A 6000-nucleotide genomic window follows, 5' to 3' on the forward strand; every position below is an offset into this window, starting at 1 on the left:
GATCCCTCCAAGTGTGTTCTCCTTTCTCAGGATAGCTGTGGCTATTCGGGGTCTTTTTTTATTCCAGATGAATTTTTGGAGAGTTTGTTCTAGATCTTTGAAATATGTCATTGGTATTGTAATAGGTACTGCACTGAATCTATAGATTGCTTTAGGTAGTATGGACATTTTAATGATGTTGATTCTAACAATCCATGAACATGGTATGTTCTTCCATTTGTTTAGGTCTTCCTCTATCTCTTTTTTCAATGTCCTGTAATTTTCCGAGTACAGGTCTTTTACGTCCTTGGTTAAGTTTATTCCTAGGTATCTTAATTTTTTTGGTGCAATGGTAAATGGGATTGTTTTTTTCATTTCTCTTTCTGTGAGTTCATTATTGGTGTATAAAAAGGCCATAGATTTCTGGGTGTTAATTTTGTATCCTGCTACAGTGCCTAAAATAATTACTGATATATGGTAAAGCAAGCCTTGTCACCTTTCACTACTTCTTGAGGAATGCCTTGGCTACTCTTGACTCATTGGCCTTCCTTAGCTACGCTGACCACTCAATTACTTAAAATTCCATCCATTGCAAAAGAAACCTAGTAGTTAAAACTGTTTACATGACTAGGGTGGAACAATTCTACTGTTTTGAGAAAGTACATTTAATAAATCACAAAGACCATAAAAAAGAAGTTGGCATTGAAGGAGGAATTAAACTCAAGTCTAATAGTTAAGTTCCAAAAATTTTACAAAATGACATGATTTTCAAAATAACTTTTATGTCTACTATATTTTGTTTCTTAAAAACAAAGTTTCAGTCTTTTAGAGTCACAATTCATTACATGCTCTCTAGATATTTATTGAGTCTTGGCCAACTATGTTCTTCATTACCGTGTCGGGTACTGTGTATGGTACAAGCATAAAGGCAATGATCCACACCACAGAAGCTCTTATCACACTGCTAATCACCAGTCTAAGAGACATGCCATTCACATTATAAGAGAAACATCAATTCAGCTAACTTGGCAGGGAAAAGACATCCAGACAGGGAAGTTTCTAAACAGATTTTCTCAGAAGGCAATATAAGACACTAAACCTTCTGCAACAAGATTTTCTTTAAAGTAAATTTTTTCTGTAATTGTTTTCTGTCTTTCCTCTACCTAAAACCATTTATGGATTCCCTTGTTCTTCTAAAGAATACTGTTATTGCAGGACTCAAACCTAAGAGTCCTTGCTAAAGAAAGTCTATGGTCAAATAAATAGGGGAATGCTACGTGCTCTCTTTGCCCTGGGAGATTCATACTGTATATTATGGCACTGAAGGTTCTGTGAATTTCTGCAATAAGGGAACCTACTTAACTTTATTAACTTAGAACTTCTCTTTTCAAGCATGGAACTTTCTCCATATACTTTGTCTTTCTTTTTTGCATAATATAAAGCAGGTTTCAAATAGCAGTAAATAAAGTAGTAGAGATTGGTTTCAAATGCTGGAATCAGGCAATTTTTAAACTATGGGTTACTTTCTTTTTGCAAAACTGCTATATCTGTGTATCTGCAAATTCCGTAAAAAAGAAATCCCATTCTGTTTAAAAGTCCCTCACAAAAAAGGCCTTCATGAAGTAAAGGTTAATTCTAATATCTTGATTTAACCATTTTAACTTCATTATTTCTGTTTTGTTCCTTAACATACCTGGATATAATATAAATAGTTGTGGACAAAAATGAGAAATCCAAAAGTCACCATTATATAAATCCCTAAAAGAAAATATTCTACAAACTTCTCAGAGAAGTGAAATTTGTCAAATATTTCTACTGTCAATTCTTTTCTTAAAATTTAGAATATCATAGTCTAAAGACTGTATCAGCGCAAATACTACATTCAGCAAATGCAGCCTTATCTCAGGTAGGATACTGTGAGGAAGGAGTTAACACAGCATTTCTGTTTTACTCAGTCCTTGCTAATCCTGGGGGAATGCCTAGAGCCATAGCAACGAACCCTGGCCAGACTGAGAACTGAACTCCTGAAAAGTTCAGTCACTGGTTAAGGATGTTAGAGGCAGTGGGTCAGTATGTACCAGGATGTTAGCAATGTATAAAGTAATCATCAAGATTTATGATGTGTGCCTGGTATCTCTTCTGGGTTCTAAGTTTCAGTTACCAGGCTGGCCAGATGGCAGAAATGTGCCTGTGTGACCAGCTTCCTGTAAGAACTCTGGACTGTCATACTCATGTGCTTCCCTTGCCAGAGACATCTTATATATGTCTCGATCATTCACAGCTACAGAGGAAATTGTGTCCATGTAACTCTTATAGCAGAAAGACTTGGAAGTCTGTGCCAGATCTCTGGAGCATTCACCCATACATCTTTTTCCTGCTGTTCCTGCACTGTAGCCTTTGCTGTATTAAACCTGAACCTTGAGTACATGATGTTGAGTTGTGTGAGTCCTTCCAGCAAATCATGGGATCCACAAAACAAACACCATTAAAGAATTTGGTTGGCCATTACTTACTTCTCTCATTTTTCAGAAGCTAAATGATAATTACAATGATCATAATTACAATCTCCTTAAATGAATGAATCGGTGTACAGGATAAAAGTTAACACAGTAGGCCTGAGACTGCTATCCTCAGAAAGACTTGGTTGTAGGTTGGTCCTTGGCTGGTGTCTGGAAACTTGAACGATAAACAGTTCCCTACACTGACATAAAACTCACCTTAAAGGACAAGTGTGCCCTACTGTGCCTAAACTATTTGTACAAACAGTGGTTTATGCAAAACACCTGCTTTCCCTCTGGGAGCCTGAAGTTTTGGTACATGCTAGGCAGAGGGTGCCTCCATCACGAGCCCCAGTAAAACACTGGCCAAGAGTCTAATGAGTTTCCCTAGTTGACAGCACTTAACTGCTGTCACAGCTCATTGCTGGAGGAATGAAGCAAACCTGAGCGACTCCACAGAAGAGAGAGGGCTCTTAGAAGCCTGTGCCTGGTTCCCCCAGACTTCACCCCTCAATCCCTGCCCCCGCACTTAATATTGCTTTGTTAATATTAAGTTCCCTTGTTAATATTGCTTTGTATCTTCTCACTGTAATGAATCTTAGCCATTATTATGATATATGCTGAATCCTGTGAGTCCCCTAGCGAATCATTGAACGTGAGGGTGATCTTGGGAACCCCCGACACAATCAGCATATTAAAACTTGGTTTCAATTCCAACACGTATTATGATTCTATAAATGTGGGCCTCTTTGTGCTTCTAAATGAAAAAACCATAACCACCTTATAGTCCCATTACACAAAATCAAATGAAGTAATGCACAACACACTCAGATATCATAGTACACAGTCAATAAATGTGAAATAGTATTTTAGAGCACTTTCTTAGATAAAACAAAAATTGGGAACTTTTTCTATTTGTACGGATGCAATGAGAATTCAAACAGCCACTTGGATTATTGAAAAGGGACACTCTAAGACAAACTTTAACCCTCTATCTTCAACACTGGTTCTATGAGTGATTACCAGTCCGCATGGCAGGATTACTGGGTAAGATCAAGCAGGTTAAACCCTATATAATCAATATCTTTTCATTTCTACACTTGATCTTAGCCAAAAGGCCGAGAAGCGATAATATCTTTTCATTTCTAAACCTGGTCTTCATTTAGTCTTCAAATTAACCTCCCTACTGAAAAGTGAATGCACTAATTAATTCGTACTGAGCTATGCTTGGTGGTTCAACTTCTCAAATTACTAAACTGGAATTTTAGTACAACCCATTTTCTTGTGTGTATGTGCAGCATAAAGTACAATCAACGAAAGTTTGAAACCTTTGGAGCTAAAAGAACAAACCCTAATGTAAAAAGAAGTGGAATCCTAAAGTTATTCATCCCAGCTATCAACTTACCCCAAAGTGGTTTTTCAAATGAATTCATATCCCAAATCCATATGTCCCACATCTCCTGTTAAAAAATAAATTTCCTATGATCAGTTTATTAAAGAATAACTCTACCCTCCCCCCTTACCTCAGCCACCCTATTCCACTGGACTATACCAGCCGCACCTCCCAATGCTGAGCATGATGCCTAGCACACAATGCATTCATTCAGTTAATGTCCAGTCCATGAATGAGTGAGTCAATGGATAAAGTATTATTACTGGAACCAACACCAAGCTCAGTGGAAATACTTGCCTCCTCTTACAAATCTATGAGGATATTAACTTTCCAGATGGGCAAGCCAAAGACACATAAACAGCACGTGTGGCAGATATTGTTTATGCCTTATCCCACCCTCAGACCCTATGTTTTTCAAGGCATGAGACCCCCAACTGAATTCAAGTGATCAATCTTCTTGCCAGTGAAGTGACCAAATTTCAACCCATGGCGCCTGAGGGGAAGTCTGTTGGGAAGCTTTCAGAAACAGTTACGCTCCGTCATAGAGATGCTGGAGGAAAACCTATCCGTTTCCGCCTTTGGGAATTGCTAGCATTGGATACACCGAGGTGCTGCAGCCATCTGAGGTCATGAGGGAAACAAACTATTTGTGCCTAAACTATTTGTACATGGCATTGTACAAATACAATGAGGATGGCAAAGTGAACTATGGAAAGCGCATGGGAACCTGATGACATGGAGTTACTGGAGCAGACAAACCCTGAAATCTCTATGTCTGGACCTCTTGTTAGGTGCGTTGATAAAGCCTGCATTGTTTAACCATAGTCAAAAACATCCTAAGACACCACTCTGTAACCTACAATTACTTATTTAGACAGACATCTATTCTGTGAAGGAAAAAAGTAAGATGTGAATCAGTGGAGAACCCAAATTAAGGAGTCTACTTTTACAGGAGATTACTTAGAGGCAGAATTTCAATAAAAATTTAATAGCTACAAACTAGAACTTGGTATATAACATGCCCATCTTAGACACAGCATTAATCTATCACAATCACATATCCCTAATTTATTCAAACTTTAATAAATATCAAGCATATGTAAGCACTATGCCAAGTAAAATCTGATGTAGATAAATGTGAAAAAAACTCAGTCCTGCCCTGGCTGGTGCGGCTCAGTTGGCTGAGTGTCATCCCATGTACCAAGAGGTCACTGGTTCAATCCCGATCAGGGCACATGCTGGGGTTGCGGGCTTGATCCCTGGTAGGGAGCATGCATGAGGCAGCCAATCGGTGTTTCTTCTTTTCTCCCTCTCCCTCTCTCTCTCTCAAATCAATTTTAAAAACATGTTAAAGACTCAGTCCCTGTCCTCAACAAGCTTGCCGTTGAGGGGGAGAGATAACAAGGCAAGTTTGTGTGGCACTTCACTATTTACAAAATACTTTCGTATCTTTGCGACAGGTGCCAAGTGATGAGAGGCTATACTGCACAAAGGAGTGAAAGTGGTAGGGAGAATGATTGGGGAATTGATTTCAGCTATGAAAAGACAAAAGGATATTGCAAGTGGACAAAACAATGTGAGCTAAAATAAATAGGGAGGCAGGAAAATGCATGGAGTGTCTAGGGGACCACAAACAGACAAACACGGCAGATATGGTTGAGGGGGTGAGTTCAGAACAGGGCAAATCTTGACTATCACGCTAAGGAGTTTGAAGAGCAACCGTCAGGGGGAGTTTACCCATGTTTGTACTTTTATCTCTTGAATATGTTGAAATAATTACAAGAGAATACTGTGGTTTCAGTATTCAGTTCAACCACCAACTCAGACACTAGGAAATATATTGCCACTATCAACAATGGAAACCCCCAGGGATCCTGGGGAGCAGTTTCTGGCAAGTAAAGGACCACGCAGGAACTTCCTCCAGGCCAGGGGCCCACGCTCTTTTCTGGCCATGAAATCCTCAAAATCTCCAAGGTTTTTGTTCTGTATTTTTGTCAAAACACCAACTTCAGCCCTGAGTTCTAATGGAGTTCTCTTCTTCTCAAACTATCTCTCTCTTCTTTCCTTCACTATCTTCTGAACAAGTAGTCTTTATTCTATCTCTAATTTCTCAACTCCACAACCCAGTGT

General features: G+C 38.9%; 1 protein-coding gene across 1 annotated transcript in view; it reads right to left on the bottom strand.

Moving 5' to 3' along the window:
- Nucleotides 1–3937, bottom strand: part of GALNT1 (polypeptide N-acetylgalactosaminyltransferase 1) — a 51132-nt gene extending 47195 nt beyond the window's left edge. The window contains exon 1 of the mRNA XM_006085163.3: nt 3883–3937. The gene's annotated coding sequence lies outside the window, so the exon portion shown is untranslated. The remainder of the gene's footprint in view (nt 1–3882) is intronic.
- Between the last annotated feature and the right edge of the window lie 2063 nt (nt 3938–6000).

Source organism: Myotis lucifugus, unplaced genomic scaffold (genome assembly GCF_000147115.1).
Source record: "Myotis lucifugus unplaced genomic scaffold, Myoluc2.0 scaffold_16, whole genome shotgun sequence".
Taxonomy (NCBI): domain Eukaryota; kingdom Metazoa; phylum Chordata; class Mammalia; order Chiroptera; family Vespertilionidae; genus Myotis; species Myotis lucifugus.